Raw genomic sequence first — 26,578 nt, forward strand, 5'->3', positions numbered from 1 at the left:
CACCCCTTTTCTTTGCGTAATACTAGTGTCGATCGTTAATTAAAACTCAGGGTGTTCACATTTGCCACTTGAAGAACAGATCTGAAACGCGATGATTTTTCTTTTATATAGTTATTGAGAAGCCACATCAGCCACTGTAATTTACGACAAGTTAAATAAGTAATTAAAGATAATTGAGGGTCACTGTAGACCATTTTTATAGTTTTCTCTTTTGTGAAACTTAAATTTAAACCTAGATTATAGATGTGATATGGCATAGGTCATCCTTCGATCGATTGTAGAACTTGGAAACCCATTTAGGGAATATTCGTTCACATTTTTGTTGAACGCATTTGGTTTTTACCATCTTGTATTAAAACATTTCCTTTTATCAATAGTGCAATTTATAAACGATGTTTTGTGATTAGAATAAATTTCCAATGGTAAACTTAACTGCTTTTTCGACGTTATTTTACCAGCTAACTAAAAATAGGAAAGCCTTGAACCCTTTCCACTATATTTAGTTAGAATTGAGATTCTTTTACAGGGAGTGCAGTGGAGCTGACGCTGAGATCATTTAGTATTTGGTTATATCATCGCTAGTCTCACTGAACTCTTCTGAATTCTACATGTCATGTTCCCTAAAAAACACGCTCAGAGCGTCGTTGCGCGAAAGTGGTAGGGAGACACGATATAGTACAATCAGACAGCACCATGAATGATTAGAAAATGGCGACCCTGCCAGGATGGTAAAATACCATGATTGAAGGTCGACCACATGCCTAACTAGGTCAGAAAAATATCTTGTGGAAAATTTTTTTGTAAAAAAAAAATCCTCTAAAGTTATACATAGTCGAAAACAGTAGCTGCAGCGATAGATACTAAGAAAGTATTGAAGAAAGACATTCTAGCAGAGACAATAGCATAATTAATTATTAATTTTGAAAATTGTTTAGAATTAAGTTTTCTCTCCAATGCAAGCGCACAGGTGGCGGATACGTCGTTGACAAGTTGGTTCTGTCCCAACAAGTAAGTGAATGGATTGTCAGTCTTGGTAGTGTGAAGTCGTGTGAACAAAAAGTTTATAAAATGCGTGAGATCGTATGAGCGCATTTTGACGCGAAGTAGGGCATGTGTATTGCTTTTAAAACAGAAAATAAGGGATTCGGAAAGATTAGCAATGGCAAATCGAGACCTTGACCGAATTGAGGTAGAGACCCAGCATGAAAATGGACAGAGAATAAAGGACAGTACAACAGACGATGCAGTATGGCGAGAAGTAGGACAGATAACGAACCATAACGAGGATAATGTACGCCAAGGCACAGAAAACCTAGGTCAGCATACGACAGAGCAGGAAAGTAGAGAGGCAGTCGATGAGGATTCTAACTTGCGTCTTGAATACGTAGTACCCATAGTACAAGTAATCAGAGCTCCCTCAGCACAGAGTACAAGGAATGCGAGTAGAAACGTGTCACAGCAGAGGTCAATGCAATCGATTGCGAACCAACACTTGGGCGAAAACACAGAGCGTAGGACGTCGGAAGAAAACGCAATAGGACCCACCAATCTGGCAGAATTATTACAACAAATTACGGAAACCGGGACAAGGCAAAATAAAGACATAGTGAACCAAATTAAAATTCAGAATGCGGAAACCACGAGACAAATGCGTGAGATTAAAGAACAAAACAAAAAAAAATCAGTTACAGCTAAGTCGTATTGAAGACGAGGCAAAAGAATCTCGAGAAGTGATAGGAAACTTAATAATAGGCCACAATCAATTGAGAACAGACATTGACAAGGTACAAGCGGACGTACAAACATTGCGTAATGACACTGAGGACGAGATCAAAACATTACTAACAACACCCAGGGGGAAGTCAAGAAACTAAACAGATAAACGAAATTACTAGACAAGCAGCAGGTACAGCGCGTGAAATTGTTGAAAACAGTGTGTTACACAAACGTATAACAAAAGCAGCGCTGAAAAGATATGATAACCGCATAGTTAAAATAGAAGCGCAAACGAAGCGACAATTTCAGAAATTGCGAACAGAGTTGTTGCAAACCATTGAAGAGCGTAGTGAACAAGATCGAACAAGCACTGAGTCTGCAACCACATCCGTATCTGTGACAGCACCGGAAAAACGAGTAATTAAGGAAGACTTTATGCATTTGCGATTCCAATCACAGGCGGAAAGTAACATACGTGAAATCAGACAGCCTGCACCGTGGGTACGCGAAAGTTACAGTGGACAATATCCGATGGATCTACCACAACAGGAAAGAACGACGAGAGAAATGATCAGAAACAAAAGTGGCGAAGAATCGCGAATTTCATATGGTACTATGACGAAGTACGACAACGATCATTTCCTCACAGTCAGAAAATTTCAACACTTTCGAGAAGGAAACTCATTACATCCTCGAACCTTTATTGGTCAATTCCGAGTAGGATTACCAGAACACTGGACGCTAGCACACAAATTAGACTTTATATGTGCACATATGTCAGGAACAGTAGCAGAAATCATGCAAAATGTTGCAGCGACATGCCGATCGTACGAAGATTTCAGAGAGAAGTTTCTCTCACGATATTGGTCCAGCGAAGCACAGAACAGAGAGAAGTATGGATTATTACAGAACCCATATTTTGAAAATTCAGGAGAGAAGAGTCCCGTGAAATTTTTCGAAGCAATGGCAAACAAAAATCAATTCTTAGATGTACCATACAGTGACGGAGAGTTGGTTAAATTATGCGCGATGAAGCTACCATTGAAATACCAGCAGTCATTAGTAGGTCGCGGAGGCAATGACGTCGAAGCATTTAAAGCAGTGGAATCCACAAGACACAGTACGAAGAAACAATAATTACGAACCACGTGATAACTTCGCACCTAGAAACGACAATAGATTTCAACAAAGAACCGGTTATGGATTTAGAAGAGAATATGGCAATAATTATAATTCACCCAGGAACGGCAACAACTATTACTGAGGGAATAACGACAACTGGAACGGATACTGGAGAACCAATAGACCGACAAATTATCAACAAAGAAATCACTATCAACAAGCTGAACAAGAAAAGCGAATACAGATAGAAGAGGTTGAGGTAAAACCACCAAACCCCAATAAAAGTTCGATTTGACAGCTAAGCGCCCATGCCAAAGAGAATGATGCACCGACCCAGGACAATTGCAGCACCTTGAACAGAGAAATCAAAATCTTATCACGAGAAGAGAGGAAGGAAGAAACAAATCCGCAGGGACCAGACGAAAACGAAGACAAGAAAACAACAATATCGTATTGGGACGAAATTAATTGGGAGAATACTGACGAGGAAGATGAATTACCAGAGGCATGCACAACGAATGTAGGAGGAAAGGACGAAGTAACGAGTATTGCAGAGCTATTTGAGATGGAAACCAGGGAAAGCGAATTCAATGATGATAATGCGCAGTCGACAGAAGTTGAAAATAAGTTACGAGTGGGCACACAACCCAACGTATATAATGAAGGAAGTTATGAAGCGATAATTAGTGCATTTAGATGCGATTATGTGGAAGTAGCGACGAAGAAGGAGAAGATAGACAAGGATGAGGAAAAAGTGGAGGATGTTGAAGGAAGCGTAAATGAAGGAAGAAATAGAGAAGAGGAAATAAAAGAGAGAGAAGTAGCAGTCGAAGCTTATCCTACAGAAAGTTCGAATTCACAAGGGAAATTCCTAAAAAGACTCATATATGATTCAGTGGAGGATTCGTTGATGCAAGAAGAAGAAGAACAGAACCAACCCTTTCAAATTCAACCAATTGTGAAGGCCATGGTAAAGCATATCCCAGTCAATATTGTAATTGATAGCGGAAGTGAACTGACTGCGATCTCAGAAAATTTATTCACGCAATGTAATGCCAATGAGGAATTGCCAGTTCTGAAAACACGTAAGATTAAAGCAAGAGGTCCTATTAGAAACAATGCTGCGGAAGTTACGAGACAAACAAGGTTAACTCTTTCGTGCCACGGTCAAAAGATCGAAGCCAACTTCGTGATTATACCTAAACTAACGGTAGATTTGATTATAGGTGCAGATTTTTTAAATGAGAGACGAGCGATAATAGATATGGGGAAAGGTAGCGTAACATTCGGGAATGTCACACTTCTCTTTGAGCAAAAGCTAAAATTAGAAGAAATACCAGTTATAAACAAACAATTAAGAATGATGCGAGATAAAGAGGATGAAGAATTAGAATGGTATGCACAAAAGGGGGAATCGCCTCAACTCATGTTAGAAGTCCATAAAGAAATCGACGAAAAATTACAAGAAGTTCAAGGTATTTCAGAACACAGTAAAAGAGAATTAGAGGGTATTTTACGAGATAAAGCAGAAGCATATTTACCTAAGGCTGGCAGTATTAAACACTTTCAGTACAAGTTTGAAGATTACTTTTATTATTGGTAAATAATCAGCACAATATTTCAAGATTATGTTGCAGATAAGATCGTCAGGAGAAAGAAGAATGAAGAGAGAGGAAGGTGGGAAAAAGAAAGTAGTTTCAATAACAACACAATAGTACCATAGCTTAAGGTGAAGGGATAAAGCGTAGATAGTCTAACAGCATGAAATACTAAAATGCTATACACCACGACACTACACAAAAATAAAAATAAAAACGAATTTGAGGATTCTTGACTAGACGTTAAGACTCCAAATATCTTAGAATTGTAACATGGAAAGGGCGCCGAAATTTGTAAAGCTTTTTAAGAAGGCGTATAACTAGACATATGTTAGACGATTGTAAGAAAAACTTTTTGTAACAACCATTGTAAAAACTCCAACAAGGAAGAGATGCAACGACCCACAAGTTGCTACGCGAGAAGTATCAAGAAAGAAAAGGACGTAATCAGCAAGACTCGATTCCTACATAGCAGGAGCGTCGAGAGAAGGGAAAGGCGAAACTAACAGACGGCCCTTGTAGCGAAAGTGGGCAATAAATGTGCCCGCTAGGTGGAACCTTGCTGAGACGGAACACCCAGCCGCACAGTGACGGACCCCTGCTGAGACGCGGCGGGACGGCTTTGGGACGGCGAACGCCGGAAGGGTCTCCGAGCCCCGAATGAACGGAGCGAGCAAAAAAAAAACGGCCGGACTAGAAGACCGCTTGGGCAAGCCACCGCTGGCAAAAAAATATGTGTAAAAGTCACACTACTGCTATTAAAGAGCACGCTGATCCACGAAACTGAAGAAGAACTTCCACAAATTAAAAATGATGCACCTAAACAATTTATCAAACTGTTACTAGGAGGAGAACTTCAAAGCGACTAGTTATCAATAAATATTTCCATATCCTGCGCAGAGAAGAACCAAGATGCAAGTAAGAAGCAGAGAAAAAGCGAGAAGAACAGAAGTTGAAGATTCGCAAGATTGAGACCAAGAAAGAAGATGGGTGAAGAATAGACGACATACCTTCCCAAATCCCTATCCTATTGTAAACTAGTCGTCTGCGAAGTATTACAACAAAAAACGACCGCATTCAGCGACACATAACGATGACTTTCACGCATACAAAGCCAGTAAACCACGCGATTCTGCACTCACAGCTCCATTCCATTATGGGACCTCCACAACAGCAACACACACTTGCAAAGCCAACAAGGAACGACGAACGAAGCTGTACATCAAATACTTGCCCACATCCATCTCGCTCAAGTCCATCACCTTCGTGCAAAAACATTCGCCAACCTCATGCTTGAACATTCATAGGATTGTGTGAACGTGTGAAATCAAATTATGTGCTGTAGGAATTATGCAAAAGAAACGTGTGAAAAACTAAATAAGTAAAGCACACCAGACAGCTAATAAACTACAAAATAACAGTCATTGACTATGGACTTAAGTAAAAAATAGACTGTCGATAAAAACAAGTAATTAGTTCTGAAATGGACAGTATATAAAGAAACTATATACCACCTATTTTCTCCTCATAAAAATAAAAGAATAACTATATTATACTTAGTTTCTCCTTATAAAAACAAAGAATAAAAAATTATCTTGTTGGATGTTTTCCCTTTCTTTAACATTTGTACCATTTATTAGGATAATACCTCAATACGTGTGTATGTATATTTCTTTGCCAAAGCAATTTTTTTAGCATTTGTAAAATTTGTTAGGATAATATCTCAATACTTGTGTATGTATATTTCTTTGTCAAAGCACTTCTTGGAAATAATTCTTACTTGTTAGTGTAACAATGTTGAAATGTGTGTCTAGAAACAAAAACATTTTTTCTTGCACATGATATTTAGAAAATGTGTTAGGAACAGATTTTACTTAATTACTACATTTATAAAAACAATATATCTAAGAAAATCGATGTGAAAGACTCCTCACTTTCGATAACAAACTTCTTAAAAAACAAACTTCACACTTAAATAAAGAAAGAAAAATAATTAGAAACTAATAATAGTATAAAAATATTCTTCTCTTGTCATTTTTAATTATAATGTGGAAGAATATAAAAATATAAATTAGTAATACAAACTAGTATAGAACAGAATAACGTGGCTGAACAATACGCAACAAAATTTAGATAAATTAGAAAATTTTTGACTGACTTAGACAACGATTCAATCATTGCCAAATTCAGTGCAAAAATTAAGTGCGAAGGGTGGTGATATGTAAGGTGTCGGGCAAATCCAACACCTTACATGAAAACCCTGACATGATAAGCAAATCCAGTAGTATGTCACATAGCTCGGAATAAATCGTGACATTAAATTAACCAAAGTAATACGAGTAACGAGTGAGCAAATGGAATACCACAGACTAACACAAGAATGCCTAAATGCATGTCGTACCTTCCCACCGTGAGGCAAACGCAGTTCCGAGGGGAGAAACGATGACAGAAGCCGAGAGCAGAACCGTGTTAAGCTAGGAAAGAGAGGGGCTGGGCACCCACGCTGCGAGCCTACCTGTACAACTATACAACCCGCACGTTTTAGCGTCAGGCCTTTTCGCGTCTCAGGTATGTCAAGGACAACCCCCAGCCCATGTTAAAAGCTAGAGCCCTGCAGAAAAGCAGTATAGATCTTACGATAACACAAAAAGGGCCACTACCACCCGCAAGTTTTAGCGTGAGACTTTTTCGCGTGTCTGTTACATTAGGATCACTCCCCAGCCCATGTTAAAAGATAGAGCCCTCCAGAAGAGCAGTATAGATCTCACGATAACGCTAAAAGGACCACACTAGCTGCAGGTTTTAGCGTGAGGCTTTTTAGCGTCTCTGTTACGTTGCAAACTTTAAAAACATTGCCCCACCACGAAAAGTATAACGTTTCCCATTGGATAGACAGAATTTTTGTAGGCGGAGCGTAAGGTTAACATTGAGACCATGATTGGTCAGATGAAAACACAGACAGATAGCTTTTTTAAACTAACTTCGGTAAATGGTAGTAAGGAGAAGTTAGAGGAGAGTTGGTTCCGAGACGGCGAGCTGGACGGCTGGTGCGCCGGCCGCTGTCGCCCTAACGCTGCTTAGACACCGACAAGGTAATGAACGCACGCGATGCCGCATTTTTGAGCGCATAAGGCTTCACTCAGAACTGCAGAAGTCTCATCTGTTACACCCCTTTTCTTTGCGTAATACTAGTGTCGATCGTTAATTAAAACTCAGGGTGTTCACATTTGCCACTTGAAGAACAGATCTGAAACGCGATGATTTTTCTTTTATATAGTTATTGAGAAGCCACATCAGCCACTGTAATTTACGACAAGTTAAATAAGTAATTAAAGATAATTGAGGGTTACTGTAGACCATTTTTATAGTTTTCTCTTTTGTGAAACTTAAATTTAAACCTAGATTATAGATGTGATATGGCATAGGTCATCCTTCGATCGATTGTAGAACTTGGAAACCCATTTAGGGAATATTCGTTCACATTTTTGTTGAACGCATTTGGTTTTTACCATCTTGTATTAAAACATTTCCTTTTATCAATAGTGCAATTTATAAACGATGTTTTGTGATTAGAATAAATTTCCAATGGTAAACTTAACTGCTTTTTCGACGTTATTTTACCAGCTAACTAAAAATAGGAAAGCCTTGAACCCTTTCCACTATATTTAGTTAGAATTGAGATTCTTTTACAGGGAGTGCAGTGGAGCTGACGCTGAGATCATTTAGTATTTGGTTATATCATCGCTAGTCTCACTGAACTCTTCTGAATTCTACATGTCATGTTCCCTAAAAAACACGCTCAGAGCGTCGTTGCGCGAAAGTGGTAGGGAGACACGATATAGTACAATCAGACAGCACCATGAATGATTAGAAAATGGCGACCCTGCCAGGATGGTAAAATACCATGATTGAAGGTCGACCACATGCCTAACTAGGTCAGAAAAATATCTTGTGGAAAATTTTTTTGTAAAAAAAAAATCCTCTAAAGTTATACATAGTCGAAAACAGTAGCTGCAGCGATAGATACTAAGAAAGTATTGAAGAAAGACATTCTAGCAGAGACAATAGCATAATTAATTATTAATTTTGAAAATTGTTTAGAATTAAGTTTTCTCTCCAATGCAAGCGCACAGGTGGCGGATACGTCGTTGACAAGTTGGTTCTGTCCCAACAAGTAAGTGAATGGATTGTCAGTCTTGGTAGTGTGAAGTCGTGTGAACAAAAAGTTTATAAAATGCGTGAGATCGTATGAGCGCATTTTGACGCGAAGTAGGGCATGTGTATTGCTTTTAAAACAGAAAATAAGGGATTCGGAAAGATTAGCAATGGCAAATCGAGACCTTGACCGAATTGAGGTAGAGACCCAGCATGAAAATGGACAGAGAATAAAGGACAGTACAACAGACGATGCAGTATGGCGAGAAGTAGGACAGATAACGAACCATAACGAGGATAATGTACGCCAAGGCACAGAAAACCTAGGTCAGCATACGACAGAGCAGGAAAGTAGAGAGGCAGTCGATGAGGATTCTAACTTGCGTCTTGAATACGTAGTACCCATAGTACAAGTAATCAGAGCTCCCTCAGCACAGAGTACAAGGAATGCGAGTAGAAACGTGTCACAGCAGAGGTCAATGCAATCGATTGCGAACCAACACTTGGGCGAAAACACAGAGCGTAGGACGTCGGAAGAAAACGCAATAGGACCCACCAATCTGGCAGAATTATTACAACAAATTACGGAAACCGGGACAAGGCAAAATAAAGACATAGTGAACCAAATTAAAATTCAGAATGCGGAAACCACGAGACAAATGCGTGAGATTAAAGAACAAAACAAAAAAAAATCAGTTACAGCTAAGTCGTATTGAAGACGAGGCAAAAGAATCTCGAGAAGTGATAGGAAACTTAATAATAGGCCACAATCAATTGAGAACAGACATTGACAAGGTACAAGCGGACGTACGAACATTGCGTAATGACACTGAGGACGAGATCAAAACATTACTAACAACACCCAGGGGGAAGTCAAGAAACTAAACAGATAAACGAAATTACTAGACAAGCAGCAGGTACAGCGCGTGAAATTGTTGAAAACAGTGTGTTATACAAACGTATAACAAAAGCAGCGCTGAAAAGATATGATAACCGCATAGTTAAAATAGAAGCGCAAACGAAGCGACAATTTCAGAAATTGCGAACAGAGTTGTTGCAAACCATTGAAGAGCGTAGTGAACAAGATCGAACAAGCACTGAGTCTGCAACCACATCCGTATCTGTGACAGCACCGGAAAAACGAGTAATTAAGGAAGACTTTATGCATTTGCGATTCCAATCACAGGCGGAAAGTAACATAGGTGAAATCAGACAGCCTGCACCGTGGGTACGCGAAAGTTACAGTGGACAATATCCGATGGATCTACCACAACAGGAAAGAACGACGAGAGAAATGATCAGAAACAAAAGTGGCGAAGAATCGCGAATTTCATATGGTACTATGACGAAGTACGACAACGATCATTTCCTCACAGTCAGAAAATTTCAACACTTTAGAGAAGGAAACTCATTACATCCTCGAACCTTTATTGGTCAATTCCGAGTAGGATTACCAGAACACTGGACGCTAGCACACAAATTAGACTTTATATGTGCACATATGTCAGGAACAGTAGCAGAAATCATGCAAAATGTTGCAGCGACATGCCGATCGTACGAAGATTTCAGAGAGAAGTTTCTCTCACGATATTTGTCCAGCGAAGCACAGAACAGAGAGAAGTATGGATTATTACAGAACCCATATTTTGAAAATTCAGGAGAGAAGAGTCCCGTGAAATTTTTCGAAGCAATGGCAAACAAAAATCAATTCTTAGATGTACCATACAGTGACGGAGAGTTGGTTAAATTATGCGCGATGAAGCTACCATTGAAATACCAGCAGTCATTAGTAGGTCGCGGAGGCAATGACGTCGAAGCATTTAAAGGCATTCTAAGGGAACTAGAGTTCATATTTTCGGAAGATGATGCAAGAAAAACACGAAGCGCACGTGAAAACGAAAGCAAAAAGCAGTGGAATCCACAAGACACAGTACGAAGAAACAATAATTACGAACCACGTGATAACTTCGCACCTAGAAACGACAATAGATTTCAACAAAGAACCGGTTATGGATTTAGAAGAGAATATGGCAATAATTATAATTCACCCAGGAACGGCAACAACTATTACTGAGGGAATAACGACAACTGGAACGGATACTGGAGAACCAATAGACCGACAAATTATCAACAAAGAAATCACTATCAACAAGCTGAACAAGAAAAGCGAATACAGATAGAAGAGGTTGAGGTAAAACCACCAAACCCCAATAAAAGTTCGATTTGACAGCTAAGCGCCCATGCCAAAGAGAATGATGCACCGACCCAGGACAATTGCAGCACCTTGAACAGAGAAATCAAAATCTTATCACGAGAAGAGAGGAAGGAAGAAACAAATCCGCAGGGACCAGACGAAAACGAAGACAAGAAAACAACAATATCGTATTGGGACGAAATTAATTGGGAGAATACTGACGAGGAAGATGAATTACCAGAGGCATGCACAACGAATGTAGGAGGAAAGGACGAAGTAACGAGTATTGCAGAGCTATTTGAGATGGAAACCAGGGAAAGCGAATTCAATGATGATAATGCGCAGTCGACAGAAGTTGAAAATAAGTTACGAGTGGGCACACAACCCAACGTATATAATGAAGGAAGTTATGAAGCGATAATTAGTGCATTTAGATGCGATTATGTGGAAGTAGCGACGAAGAAGGAGAAGATAGACAAGGATGAGGAAAAAGTGGAGGATGTTGAAGGAAGCGTAAATGAAGGAAGAAATAGAGAAGAGGAAATAAAAGAGAGAGAAGTAGCAGTCGAAGCTTATCCTACAGAAAGTTCGAATTCACAAGGGAAATTCCTAAAAAGACTCATATATGATTCAGTGGAGGATTCGTTGATGCAAGAAGAAGAAGAACAGAACCAACCCTTTCAAATTCAACCAATTGTGAAGGCCATGGTAAAGCATATCCCAGTCAATATTGTAATTGATAGCGGAAGTGAACTGACTGCGATCTCAGAAAATTTATTCACGCAATGTAATGCCAATGAGGAATTGCCAGTTCTGAAAACACGTAAGATTAAAGCAAGAGGTCCTATTAGAAACAATGCTGCGGAAGTTACGAGACAAACAAGGTTAACTCTTTCGTGCCACGGTCAAAAGATCGAAGCCAACTTCGTGATTATACCTAAACTAACGGTAGATTTGATTATAGGTGCAGATTTTTTAAATGAGAGACGAGCGATAATAGATATGGGGAAAGGTAGCGTAACATTCGGGAATGTCACACTTCTCTTTGAGCAAAAGCTAAAATTAGAAGAAATACCAGTTATAAACAAACAATTAAGAATGATGCGAGATAAAGAGGATGAAGAATTAGAATGGTATGCACAAAAGGGGGAATCGCCTCAACTCATGTTAGAAGTCCATAAAGAAATCGACGAAAAATTACAAGAAGTTCAAGGTATTTCAGAACACAGTAAAAGAGAATTAGAGGGTATTTTACGAGATAAAGCAGAAGCATATTTACCTAAGGCTGGCAGTATTAAACACTTTCAGTACAAGTTTGAAGATTACTTTTATTATTGGTAAATAATCAGCACAATATTTCAAGATTATGTTGCAGATAAGATCGTCAGGAGAAAGAAGAATGAAGAGAGAGGAAGGTGGGAAAAAGAAAGTAGTTTCAATAACAACACAATAGTACCATAGCTTAAGGTGAAGGGATAAAGCGTAGATAGTCTAACAGCATGAAATACTAAAATGCTATACACCACGACACTACACAAAAATAAAAATAAAAACGAATTTGAGGATTCTTGACTAGACGTTAAGACTCCAAATATCTTAGAATTGTAACATGGAAAGGGCGCCGAAATTTGTAAAGCTTTTTAAGAAGGCGTATAACTAGACATATGTTAGACGATTGTAAGAAAAACTTTTTGTAACAACCATTGTAAAAACTCCAACAAGGAAGAGATGCAACGACCCACAAGTTGCTACGCGAGAAGTATCAAGAAAGAAAAGGACGTAATCAGCAAGACTCGATTCCTACATAGCAGGAGCGTCGAGAGAAGGGAAAGGCGAAACTAACAGACGGCCCTTGTAGCGAAAGTGGGCAATAAATGTGCCCGCTAGGTGGAACCTTGCTGAGACGGAACACCCAGCCGCACAGTGACGGACCCCTGCTGAGACGCGGCGGGACGGCTTTGGGACGGCGAACGCCGGAAGGGTCTCCGAGCCCCGAATGAACGGAGCGAGCAAAAAAAAAACGGCCGGACTAGAAGACCGCTTGGGCAAGCCACCGCTGGCAAAAAAATATGTGTAAAAGTCACACTACTGCTATTAAAGAGCACGCTGATCCACGAAACTGAAGAAGAACTTCCACAAATTAAAAATGATGCACCTAAACAATTTATCAAACTGTTACTAGGAGGAGAACTTCAAAGCGACTAGTTATCAATAAATATTTCCATATCCTGCGCAGAGAAGAACCAAGATGCAAGTAAGAAGCAGAGAAAAAGCGAGAAGAACAGAAGTTGAAGATTCGCAAGATTGAGACCAAGAAAGAAGATGGGTGAAGAATAGACGACATACCTTCCCAAATCCCTATCCTATTGTAAACTAGTCGTCTGCGAAGTATTACAACAAAAAACGACCGCATTCAGCGACACATAACGATGACTTTCACGCATACAAAGCCAGTAAACCACGCGATTCTGCACTCACAGCTCCATTCCATTATGGGACCTCCACAACAGCAACACACACTTGCAAAGCCAACAAGGAACGACGAACGAAGCTGTACATCAAATACTTGCCCACATCCATCTCGCTCAAGTCCATCACCTTCGTGCAAAAACATTCGCCAACCTCATGCTTGAACATTCATAGGATTGTGTGAACGTGTGAAATCAAATTATGTGCTGTAGGAATTATGCAAAAGAAACGTGTGAAAAACTAAATAAGTAAAGCACACCAGACAGCTAATAAACTACAAAATAACAGTCATTGACTATGGACTTAAGTAAAAAATAGACTGTCGATAAAAACAAGTAATTAGTTCTGAAATGGACAGTATATAAAGAAACTATATACCACCTATTTTCTCCTCATAAAAATAAAAGAATAACTATATTATACTTAGTTTCTCCTTATAAAAACAAAGAATAAAAAATTATCTTGTTGGATGTTTTCCCTTTCTTTAACATTTGTACCATTTATTAGGATAATACCTCAATACGTGTGTATGTATATTTCTTTGCCAAAGCAATTTTTTTAGCATTTGTAAAATTTGTTAGGATAATATCTCAATACTTGTGTATGTATATTTCTTTGTCAAAGCACTTCTTGGAAATAATTCTTACTTGTTAGTGTAACAATGTTGAAATGTGTGTCTAGAAACAAAAACATTTTTTCTTGCACATGATATTTAGAAAATGTGTTAGGAACAGATTTTACTTAATTACTACATTTATAAAAACAATATATCTAAGAAAATCGATGTGAAAGACTCCTCACTTTCGATAACAAACTTCTTAAAAAACAAACTTCACACTTAAATAAAGAAAGAAAAATAATTAGAAACTAATAATAGTATAAAAATATTCTTCTCTTGTCATTTTTAATTATAATGTGGAAGAATATAAAAATATAAATTAGTAATACAAACTAGTATAGAACAGAATAACGTGGCTGAACAATACGCAACAAAATTTAGATAAATTAGAAAATTTTTGACTGACTTAGACAACGATTCAATCATTGCCAAATTCAGTGCAAAAATTAAGTGCGAAGGGTGGTGATATGTAAGGTGTCAGGCAAATCCAACACCTTACATGAAAACCCTGACATGATAAGCAAATCCAGTAGTATGTCACATAGCTCGGAATAAATCGTGACATTAAATTAACCAAAGTAATACGAGTAACGAGTGAGCAAATGGAATACCACAGACTAACACAAGAATGCCTAAATGCATGTCGTACCTTCCCACCGTGAGGCAGACGCAGTTCCGAGGGGAGAAACGATGACAGAAGCCGAGAGCAGAACCGTGTTAAGCTAGGAAAGAGAGGGGCTGGGCACCCACGCTGCGAGCCTACCTGTACAACTATACAACCCGCACGTTTTAGCGTCAGGCCTTTTCGCGTCTCAGGTATGTCAAGGACAACCCCCAGCCCATGTTAAAAGCTAGAGCCCTGCAGAAAAGCAGTATAGATCTTACGATAACACAAAAAGGGCCACTACCACCCGCAAGTTTTAGCGTGAGACTTTTTCGCGTGTCTGTTACATTAGGATCACTCCCCAGCCCATGTTAAAAGATAGAGCCCTCCAGAAGAGCAGTATAGATCTCACGATAACGCTAAAAGGACCACACTAGCTGCAGGTTTTAGCGTGAGACTTTTTAGCGTCTCTGTTACGTTGCAAACTTTAAAAACATTGCCCCACCACGAAAAGTATAACGTTTCCCATTGGATAGACAGAATTTTTGTAGGCGGAGCGTAAGGTTAACATTGAGACCATGATTGGTCAGATGAAAACACAGACAGATAGCTTTTTTAAACTAACTTCGGTAAATGGTAGTAAGGAGAAGTTAGAGGAGAGTTGGTTCCGAGACGGCGAGCTGGACGGCTGGTGCGCCGGCCGCTGTCGCCCTAACGCTGCTTAGACACCGACAAGGTAATGAACGCACGCGATGCCGCATTTTTGAGCGCATAAGGCTTCACTCAGAACTGCAGAAGTCTCATCTGTTACACCCCTTTTCTTTGCGTAATACTAGTGTCGATCGTTAATTAAAACTCAGGGTGTTCACATTTGCCACTTGAAGAACAGATCTGAAACGCGATGATTTTTCTTTTATATAGTTATTGAGAAGCCACATCAGCCACTGTAATTTACGACAAGTTAAATAAGTAATTAAAGATAATTGAGGGTCACTGTAGACCATTTTTATAGTTTTCTCTTTTGTGAAACTTAAATTTAAACCTAGATTATAGATGTGATATGGCATAGGTCATCCTTCGATCGATTGTAGAACTTGGAAACCCATTTAGGGAATATTCGTTCACATTTTTGTTGAACGCATTTGGTTTTTACCATCTTGTATTAAAACATTTCCTTTTATCAATAGTGCAATTTATAAACGATGTTTTGTGATTAGAATAAATTTCCAATGGTAAACTTAACTGCTTTTTCGACGTTATTTTACCAGCTAACTAAAAATAGGAAAGCCTTGAACCCTTTCCACTATATTTAGTTAGAACTGAGATTCTTTTACAGGGAGTGCAGTGGAGCTGACGCTGAGATCATTTAGTATTTGGTTATATCATCGCTAGTCTCACTGAACTCTTCTGAATTCCACATGTCATGTGTGGTCTGGCGTCTCCTTACCAACAACAGGTCCCAGGTTCAAACTAGTTCCCTAAAAAACACGCTCAGAGCGTCGTTGCGCGAAAGTGGTAGGGAGACACGATATAGTACAATCAGACAGCACCATGAATGTTTAGAAAATGCTGAAGGTTAGCTGGGTAGATCACATAGGTAATGAGGACGTACTGAATAGAATTGGGAAGATGTGGAGTTTGAGGCACAACTTGACAAGAAGATGGGATCGGTTGGTAGGACATGTTCTGAGGCGTCAAGGGATCATAAATTTAACATTGGAGGGCAGCGTGGAGGGTGAAAATAGTAGAGGGAGACCTAGAGATGAATATACTAAGCAGATTCAGAAGCATGTAGGTTGCAGTAGGTACTGGAAGATGAAGAAGCTTGCACTGGATAAAGTAGCATCGAGAGCTGCATCCAACCAGTCTTAGGGCTGAAGACCAGAACAACAATAACAACGGAGTCACACAGTACCCATCATCCGCGACGAAACGCAGCAGTAGCTCTTCAAAGACTGAACACTCCTGATCACAGCTAGCGTGAGGTGATCTTGCCCTCAGGTCACTCAGAGGCTTAAATCCACGTCCGATGCGAATACCATCCACCCTGGTCAAGTTAATCTCGGAGTACCGTCTCCATAGCTCGTGTTTTTGTTATTCGATTTTGTAATAACTCACAAAGGAAATTTTCACGTTTCAAATCACATTCGTTCAAGATGTTGACGGTGTAATAGTTTCCGTTCCCATCAGCGTATTCTCAGTGCTATTTTGCCGTATTTGACATTCCAGCGAAGGTGGCAATTAAAAATGAATGTTATAGCGCTTACAGATTATTTATGAAAAGGAAACAGGGAATTGCAGTTTACCCGAGTTAGCATTCCCATCTACTTTCATCCTGTGAAATACGAGGGTTGTCCAGAAAGTAAGTTTCGATCGGTCTCGAAATGGAAACCACAGTGAAAACCAGAAACGTTTTATCTTTAACAATTATGTACACCTTCCGCTCCAACTTCGACTTTTGTGGTAGTGTTGTATCAGCTTTCCTATATCCTGGTCATAGAAAGCAACCATCTGTGTTTTCGGCCAGTTATCGGTGAGAGTTGGCAATACTCTCTTAGGATATAAAGGTTGGCTACAGCGCGCATAAACAAGCTCTGCAGTGTAAGATATTGTTGTCGCGCTTCGCAGCGCACGGATTAATTAGCGGCAGTTTGGAAGCCAGTGCAGGAGCCCCCCTGCTGTGGTGCGAACGTGTGTTGGACCAGGGGTCGTCACCGAGCTGTCGTACTGCCGTGTCCACCAGCAGCGACACATGGTTTGCTATTGAGTTGATTTTTTTATAATTTGCAGCGCGCTTATTAATTTAAAGAAAAGGGTTTGTGTATGTGCGTAGTAGCAGACGGTAATTTTGATAGTGATAGGAGTTGAATTCATAAGGGAAACCATTGTTAGGCGAATAGATTAAGTATTGATTTTTGTCATTGATTTCTTTTGTAATTATCAGGGAATTGTTTCACTATGTATTTAATTGAGAAGTATTTCAGTCTGTCTCAAGAGTTTGATTAATTTGTAATATTGATTTAATGCCACTCGAGGGAGATTTACATACGAAGCGATTGTTCAAAGAGCTTCTAGCGTTTTGTTAATTGAATGAGAAGGAATCGCTTTCAGAATATAGTTTTTGAAAAAAGGAATTACTTGCGGGTAATCAATTATCGAGTTTAGATTTTACCAAACCCTTTCTCTTGAATTATATGTAGTTGTAGTAAGCAGCAGCATCCGCAGCAACAGCAGGAGCCGCCATACAGAACATGCATTGCACTCAGCATGAATAAAAGATTTCTTTATGTTTGTGTTAAATAATAGAACGTGGCAGAGCAAGCAGTGGCAGCAGAAAGACCAAGTAAGTTATTTGTTGCGCACAGGACCAATTAAAAAAAGTGTAGACGATAGCTGTAATAGTAAAGTTAACTAGAGTACAGTAGAAAACACAAGATAAGAAGATAGAGCTCGCGACTTTCATCTGCACTGGTCTGCAGCTCGTTGCCGGTGGAAAAATTTTGTCTTCATAGCCAGCGGTTGTGAGCAGAGATGAGTCTCAGGGGGATCCAATTACGGACTGTATTGTGGGTGATCAAACGCTTCTCATCGGAAACGCTGCAGGAGCGTCCTCATTGCCCCTGCAGTGTGCGGCTGATAATTGGCATGAAGAAGGAACTGCTCGACAGTTGTGTTATGCGGGCTGCATGGCACAGGCGAAATCTCTAACCAGGCCCTCATATTTGGAGGAGACGTTATTTCCTACGCATCTTTACGTGCTCACTGTTCCCTCAAAACTGAAAAGAGCGACGCGACACGATCGACAGGCGTACTAGAGACACTCCCCACATATCTGTGCAAAGCGTTACCGGATTTTCCCAGTGGTTTCCATTTCGCGACCAATCGGAACTTACTTTCTGGACGACCCTCGTATTTAGATTTACAACGAAACGTGTTTTTGGGACTGGATAAACTTGAGCTATTGATTTCTGATACCTCCATATGCTCCACAGAATCATTTTCAAACAGTTTACGTATTATCATCACCTAGTCTAAACGTTCCATTGACTCTAAACCCTTAGTACTTGACCGAGCGAGGTGGCGCAGTGGTTAGCACACTGGACTCACATTCGGGATGACGACGGTTCAATCCCGTCTTCAGCCATCCTGATTTATGTTTTCCGTGATTTCCCTAAAATCGTTTCAGGCAAATGCCGGGATGGTTCCTTTGAAAGGGCACGGCCGATTTCCTTCCCAATCCTTCCCTAACCTGAGCTTGCGCTCCGTCTCTAATGACCTCGTTGTCGACGGGACGTTAAACACTAACCACCACCACCACCTTAGTACTTGACATTTACAGTAAGCCTGTATATTAGTTAACTGACGTGAACTGCACCAATTGTCATGAGCTAGAGGGGAGTAGGATAGTGGATTAATACAATAAATTTCTGAATACTCAGCAATACATTTCGTTTAAGTAAAATATAAGATCAATAGTAGCCGTACTTCACTGTGTAGTGTGGAACTGACCACTAAATGTATGTAACGAGATGCAAGTTCCGCCAGTATAAAAATAGAAGGGAAGTATTGCGTTGTCAGACGAAAAGCAGTAGCAGCAGGGTGTGTCGATCAGATCCAGTAACGACATTTAACGCTTTCTAAAGCTGCCGACAGATGGTGATGTGAATGTAATACAGAAATGCGAGGGAACAGCTACAACTAAACCAAGACCAGGAAGACCTCATATACTGATGCGTGGGGACCGTCGAACAGTGTGTAAAATGTATCTAGAATTTCCCATGTAAACAGCGGAAGGAGACAGTCGTTATTTCCAAAGTGCCACTAGCAGTTAGGCAAGAAGAATGACTTCGTTTAGGGAGTTATAAAATATGGGAAGCTTTGGTCGATCAGTTTCTTTTAAACTGTAACTATGGTACTGTAAGGAGCGACGATAGTGAACAGTGGATGAGTGGAAAGGAGTGATTTGGAGTGATGGATCGCGCTGTGTACTTTGGTAGTCAGATGGAAGGGCTTAAGTTTGTTGACATTACAGTACGGAGAGCTATGCTGTCTCCAGTGCCATTGGTCAATGGTATTGGAGACAACACGTTGTCGAGGAGAGACTCCTGAAAAAAGTAAGCCTACAAGTATTACCAACAAGTACTCCATAATAACTGCGCCAAATAATTCTAATACTGTAACTCTTCAAGCTATCCCGGCGAGATCTTGAAATGTGGAATATCGGGTCTGCTGCTGGATGTTTGTGTCGCTCTGGCACAATATTTCGGCCACGTAACTCGTTGCCTTCTTCAGGTGCTACCTGAGACTGCCGCATTGGAGGATCTTGTGCCGCCGAAACTAGTCATATGATACAATTCAGGCATTCTCAAGATATAGCAATGAGGGTAATTTTTCTCATATATATCGTCAGCTTAAGTCCCTCGATCGTGCAATAGAATGGACATCTACAAATATCATTCATTTACCTCTTGTTGTTTCCTGAACCGCCGAGATTCCTAAATTTCATAAGTGATCTGAAATCGTAACCTTTTATCATATAGTTTCTACTAAGGCCACAAGACACTTTACTTTCAAACGAATTGCTAGCAGTTTCCGTGATTAATTTTTGTTCTTATCATTAGTTTATGGAAAAGAGTACATCATCAATAATCGAGCTGTAGTGTAGTAGTTAATGTTTCCAAATTTCACGGAAGTTCTCTTGCACATCTTACGGGCCTAGTTGTTCCTAGAACAAAGGAGAGCTTCTGGGAGGTTTGGAAATGTGAGAGAGGGTTATCGACAGAACTCAAACTGTGAGGACGGATCGAGAGTCGTGCCTGGATACCTCTCTACCCGTGACAGAATTAGCTATCGGTTAGAGATCCGATCTGGCATCAGTTTTAATCTGTTACTTAATTTAATGGCAATTGTGGATTACAGTTTTCTTGTATAACTCAGAACATTGATGCAGAAGTTATTAGTAATAACAAGCTTGGTATATCAGCTATCTACATCCCTACATCTACATACATACTTCACAAGCCACCGTATGGTACCACAACTGGTAGTTTCCTTCAATGTTCCATTTGGAGATGGAATGAGGGAAAAACGACTGCTATATGAGTTCTAGTTCCTCGTGTCTTACCTTCGTTGTCCCTGCGCGAAATCTATGTCGGCAGCAGTAGGATCGTTCTGCAGTCAGCTTCAAACGGGGGGTCTCTAAACTTTCTCGTAGTTGTTCTTTGAAATGATTGTCTTCTTCCCTCCAAGGATTCCCACTTGAGCTCCCGATGCATGTCAGTAAAACTTGTATGCTGATCGAACCTACCGCAAACAAATTAGCTGCTCGACTCTGAATTGCTTCGATCTCTTCTTTCATTCCGACCTGATGCGGATCCCAGACACCCGAGCAGTACTCAAGATAGGGTCACACTAGCGTTCTATAAGCGGTTTACTTTAGGGATGAAGCACACGTGCCAAAAAATTCTCCCAATAAACCGACGTCGACCATTCGCCTTCCCCAACACAATCCTCACATGCTCGTTCCATTTCATATCGTTTCGCAGCGTTATGCCCACGCATTTAAGCAACGTGACTGTGAAACAGGACACTACTAATGCTGTATCCTAACATTAACGGTTTGTTTTCCCTACTCATCCGCATTAACTTACATTATTCTACATTAAGAGCCAGCTGTCATTCATTACACCAACTAGATATTTTGTCTATGTCATCTTGTACCAACCTACCGTCCTGTACACCGAAACACCATCAGCGAACAGCGGCAGATTGCTGCCCACCCCGCCTGCCTAATCATTTACGTATGTAGAATACATCTACGGTCCTATCACACTTTTCTAGGCACATCCCTATTTGCCCCTGCCTCCCATGAATCTATATATCTATCTTGAGATAGACACTTAATTATTTAAACAATTCGTATTATGTAAACAGCATAACAGTATTGAATTCATTTCTAATAAATATGTTACATTCATCTCTTTAGTCAACCGTGCTTACCAGCGTAAAAGTGTTGTGACGAAGACATGAAATGGATCGCATTCGTGAGGACGAAAAATCAATCCCGCGTTCGTTCATCCTGATTAAGGTTTTCCGTGAATTCCCTAAATCGCTCCAGGCGAATGCCGGGATGGTTCCTTTGAAAGGGCACGGCCGGCTTCCTTCCTCGACCTTCCCTAATCCGATGCGACCGATGACCTCGCTGTCTGGTCTCCTCCTCCAAATAACTCAACCCATGAAATAGAAGGTGTATTGGAAACAGGACATAGGTTTTATACGCTGAAGCGAATGCCGCGAGATGGGCTACACGGTCTGTGCTGTCGGTAGCGGCAGAGAACTGGCCGAATTGCCGGCCGGCGTAGCCGAGCGGTTCTAGGCGCTTCAGTCCGGAACCGCGCTACTGCTACGGTCGCAGGTTCGAATCCTGCATGGATGTGTGTGATGTCCTTAGGTTAGTTAGGTTTAAGTAGTCCTAAGTTCTAGGGGACTGATGACCACAGATGTTAAGTCCCATAGTGCTCAGAGCCATTTGAACCATTTTTGATGTAGAGGAGAAAACTGAGAGTGACAAGATGAAATTCCCAACTGCTTTAATAAGGAAATTACAGGAAATACCACAATTAAGTTGATAAATGTTGCAAGGAAGTTAATCAAATTAAATTTTATTTAATGTCTGTCTCCGCAAAAAACGACGCTTCATTACTGGGAGTACCTAACGTTAATACAAAAACTGGTCAGACCATTATTTTGATTCTGCGGGTGCTTTTTCACACCAGCAAGTCAATAAACAAAGGTAGGAAATGTGTTACCGCTTGTAGCTGTCAGCCAGAGACAGCTGATATACAACAGAAAATATCATCATTACTATTATTCTGAATCACACTAGGGATGTGTGACGTTTCTTAGAACGAACTTCGAGCTAGTAACAAAAGACGTATGCAGCGGGTGTGTGAAGCATTTGTTAATGTGGAAAGATCTTGCTCCATGAATGGATTCTTGCACCTAATTCTGCTGTGCAACGTATCGGTAGAGAATTACGTGTAGAAATAGGTGCGGTAATCACTCTTGTACCTACAAATTCGGTGCATGTTTCTGTAACGTCGTTAAAGGACCGCAAAGTTTGGTGATATTAAAGGTAAGTCTACACGATGTATTGACCAGTTATCGAATGGACTTAATCATCAATCAGTTAAAACAAAAGAAAGAAGAAACCGTAACCCTTTTTTGGCTGGTATACATCACTGAATAGCTTTATCAGCCTAATCTGGAATGATTTTATTTCTCTTCGCTCAATGGCCGCTTCATATAGTGTGTGAGAACTGTGTCTTAAATGCAGCTGCTGAGTGTAGATGACTTGAACGAGTGTCTGCACATTGAGGTGTTCTATACGTGTTTTGTGATGACGAGAGAAGAGAATTGGATGAATCCAATGCTGCCACCTTGGCTACTCCTCCAGACTAACACCATGGCGACAGCGGACTTGACAAATCTATTCAACAGGTAGGTCACCATCAACACCTTCAACACCCTAACTCGGTAGCTGCGTCAAGAGGTTTGCATTTTAATGTAGGATATGTCACATAGAATGATTATCAGAAATATTAAGTACTAGTGGCGTAACTTTCTTCGACCACCGGGATTCAACTGATCAACACAGCACAGGGGTGCGTTAGCAATCTCGGCCACTGAACCGGGTAAAATAGTAGAACCTAAACATTACTTCAGCACCGTTTGACCTGTTAATGCAGGTTGGTTTCACACACAGAAAAAATTAAAGAGAATGTTGGTTCTATAAATTTTGACGCGAAAGATAAAATTGATGTATCCTACTCCTATGACAGAGCCAACCGTAGCGAGGGCACGCCATCATTAAGACGATTACGGAGGGTGTTTTCGAAAGGAAGGATGACTCCATTCCGGCATTTGTCTGGAGTGATTTAGGGACATCACAGAAAACTTTGGGTGGCAGGACGAGGATTTGAACCGTCGTCCTCTCTAATGCGAATCCTGTGTGCTGATCAGTGCACAACTTCGCCCAGCGAAGATATCGAAACAGGCATTCGTGAAGACGCAATGGACAGAAGTGTGAACTGATGTTACTCACGAGTGGCATTCAAATTCAAGTTCTCTCATACTTTCATACACGCAAATGATTCTTAAGGTTAGTTCGAGCGCCCATGAAATCAAGTTCTGGCATACAACTCCCATTAATTTTAAAGTTCAAAGTCAACAACTGTTCTGGACGCAAACATAAATGCTTCCGAATACTATTATACTCCTGCCTTGCCTCCTAATTGAAAGTGTTAGTCTAAAACCGTTACTTCAGTCCCGCAACCATTTGGCAGCCCAGAATTCCATGTTCGTACAAGCTCGTCTGAAGACACTTTTATAAACCGCCACAGCTTCGATGTCGTTTATCGTCCTATATCGAACTTCCTGGCCACGTTGATTAACGCGTCGTATGTAAGGCAACCTCTTTCTACAGTCTCCGGTCGCAGCCTGTCAGAGCTTATTATTACGTCAAAATGTGCGGCAGTCTCGGCCTTTCTCCTCAAAATGCGCAGCAGTCTCTGTCCCTTGCAAAAACGTTTGAATTTTACTTTTTGAATTATTAATACTTAAGATATGTCTGAGCGAATCGATCACACATAGCGATATGTTTAAACGACAAAAGGGAAATTAATTTTCTAACCGTGATGCACGTAAAGTATCAGTTACATTCGATTTGCCACCTTCTTTGTAATGAAAATGCTCCAAACTAAGGCACCTGGAACATTTGCCAGGTTTCGTTCTACTAATGCTTCTCAAATTGAATTTTTTTTAAAATTAAATATTACGCTTCGTGTTAGCTAGGTTTGACTAATTGTATTACCTGCTGTTCATGCTATATTTTTAACAAGATCAATAAAATCATCAATTTCTTATGTCTGCGCCTTATGAAATACGTGTGTGGAAGAGACCACCACAGAGTTTGAAACATACCATGTTAATTCATATCTCGCTGAGTTCTGCAGAAATTTTGATATGGCTGCATTACTTTTCGTAGAATTACCATATTTATTAATCTGTATTAAATGACAGTTTTTAAAGAACTGAATGTATCCGAGGCTGGCATGAAAAGACATATCTTCCCATCGCAAGCCAGAGTAGCTCTACAGGTGTCAAATTAAGTGGCGGGTCAGGCCATTCAAGGTTTCGTATCTTAGTAATGGCGTGTGTGGTATAAACAGTTATGATGGGTCTTGTATTATCCTCCTAGAAACGTCATGGTGTACCATAGTCCTGAAAGTTATAACAGCAGGGTTTCCAATTATTGCTTCAAACTGATGAGCATTCAGGCTCCCTTCAACAATTACCCAATCAATCATATCCAAGGCGGCCGGTGTGGCCGAACGGTTCTAGGTGCTTCAGTCTGGAACCGCGCGACCGCTACGGTTGCAGGTTCTAATCCTGCCTCGGGCATGGATGTGTGTGATGTCATTAGGTTAGTTAGGTTTAAGTAGTTCTAAGTTCTAGGGAACTGATGACCTCAGCAGTTAAGTCCCCTAGTGCTCAGAGCCAATTATATACAACAGCGACTTAGAACTACTTAAACCTAACTAACCTAAGGACATCACACACATGGTTTCAGGAAATAAAGTAGCATGGGTCTAAGTTCTTTTTGCCCTGCTCCATCTGCGAATAGATCACGACAGGGAGTGAATAGTAACGATGGCTTACGGTGTAAGCATGTGAATGTGGATGTAGAGAATCTCTGTAACCAGTGACGTTTTGCGGGTCATCTGTGGGTACCTTGGCGTCGATCTGGCCGCCACAAACAAAGCAAGATTCATAGATAAACACCGTTGAACCACACTCATTTGCTAGGGTGACCCTGACTGTACATCATGCAAGTCTGTGTTGTCTGTGGGGGCGTCGGCGGTGATCTGCATGATCTTCTCGTTGTGCAGCTCTTTTGGAAGAGGTGCTTATTCTTCTTGCCTCACTACTGCACTGGGTTCAGCGCATCAGCACTCGTTCTGCTCGTCTTCCTCTGCAGTGATCTGTCTGCGTATTCTGTCGTATGACATTCCCATGACCCTCATGCAAAATATTCTAATCTGTCAGAGAGTCCAAAAGATAGCCATCAGGTGCAAGTTTACGTCCTTTGAGCACACTGCGTTGCAATTTCCGCCTGAAAACTCCAGTACCGTTAGACAGACTCGATAGCTATTATTTACTCCCGTCATTAGTCACCTGTAAGTTTGAGTTTTATTGCATCGAAAATATTTAAAATAGGCGTATATTATGGTTTCGGTTTGAAATCAAGTTATAGCAAAGGCACTTAAATACTTACACATCTTCCTGGCAGCGTTCGTTAAAGATGTTAATCCTGGGACAACAACGTCTCTTTACCCATTCTAAATACGGTGTTGCATGAAAGCGAGAAACATATTTTGTGCAAATTGTCATTTAGATATAAAATGAGATAGTAATGAAAATTTTGAGTATGTATAAACAAAAATGAAATTAGATGCGCCAGCAGTGTGGGCAGTAAACACACATTTCTTTCTCTGATGCTCGCTACATATTGGCATGCTGCAAGCTGCTCCGTGAACTGTCATGCGCTTGTTGGTATAGTGGCTGTATGAACAATACTTCCTCGGACCATGTTGCGGAAGAGGTCCTTGTTATTCCCATACACTCGTCTGTAATAAACTTTTCGTTACAGTCCTTAGCTCAGTGTTCAGATATGGCACAGAGTGTCGTTGGATGAATCAGGAACGCGCACGTCGTTAATGAAATACTTGCACCTAAATCATCTAAGCGATGTATATAATCTCTAACACCTGCTATTCTTTATCTACACAGATTTTCGACAACCAATGATCACACGTCCAACCGGAGTTATAAAGCTGTATTTCGATTCCGTTCTTGCCACTGCAACTCTGAGCCACGTCCGTTCCCGCTGAATTCCAAATGATTACTTCAATCTTGAAGCAATTAGAGCAACCCAAACATACAATGTGGATAGTTATGGAACTATAACTTATAACGTACTGCTATCCGCACATATTACGTACCATGTAACACTTTCACTTCCCTTCAGCATATTTGCAGCG

Source organism: Schistocerca gregaria, chromosome 8, assembly GCF_023897955.1.
Source record: "Schistocerca gregaria isolate iqSchGreg1 chromosome 8, iqSchGreg1.2, whole genome shotgun sequence".
Taxonomy (NCBI): Eukaryota; Metazoa; Arthropoda; class Insecta; order Orthoptera; family Acrididae; genus Schistocerca; species Schistocerca gregaria.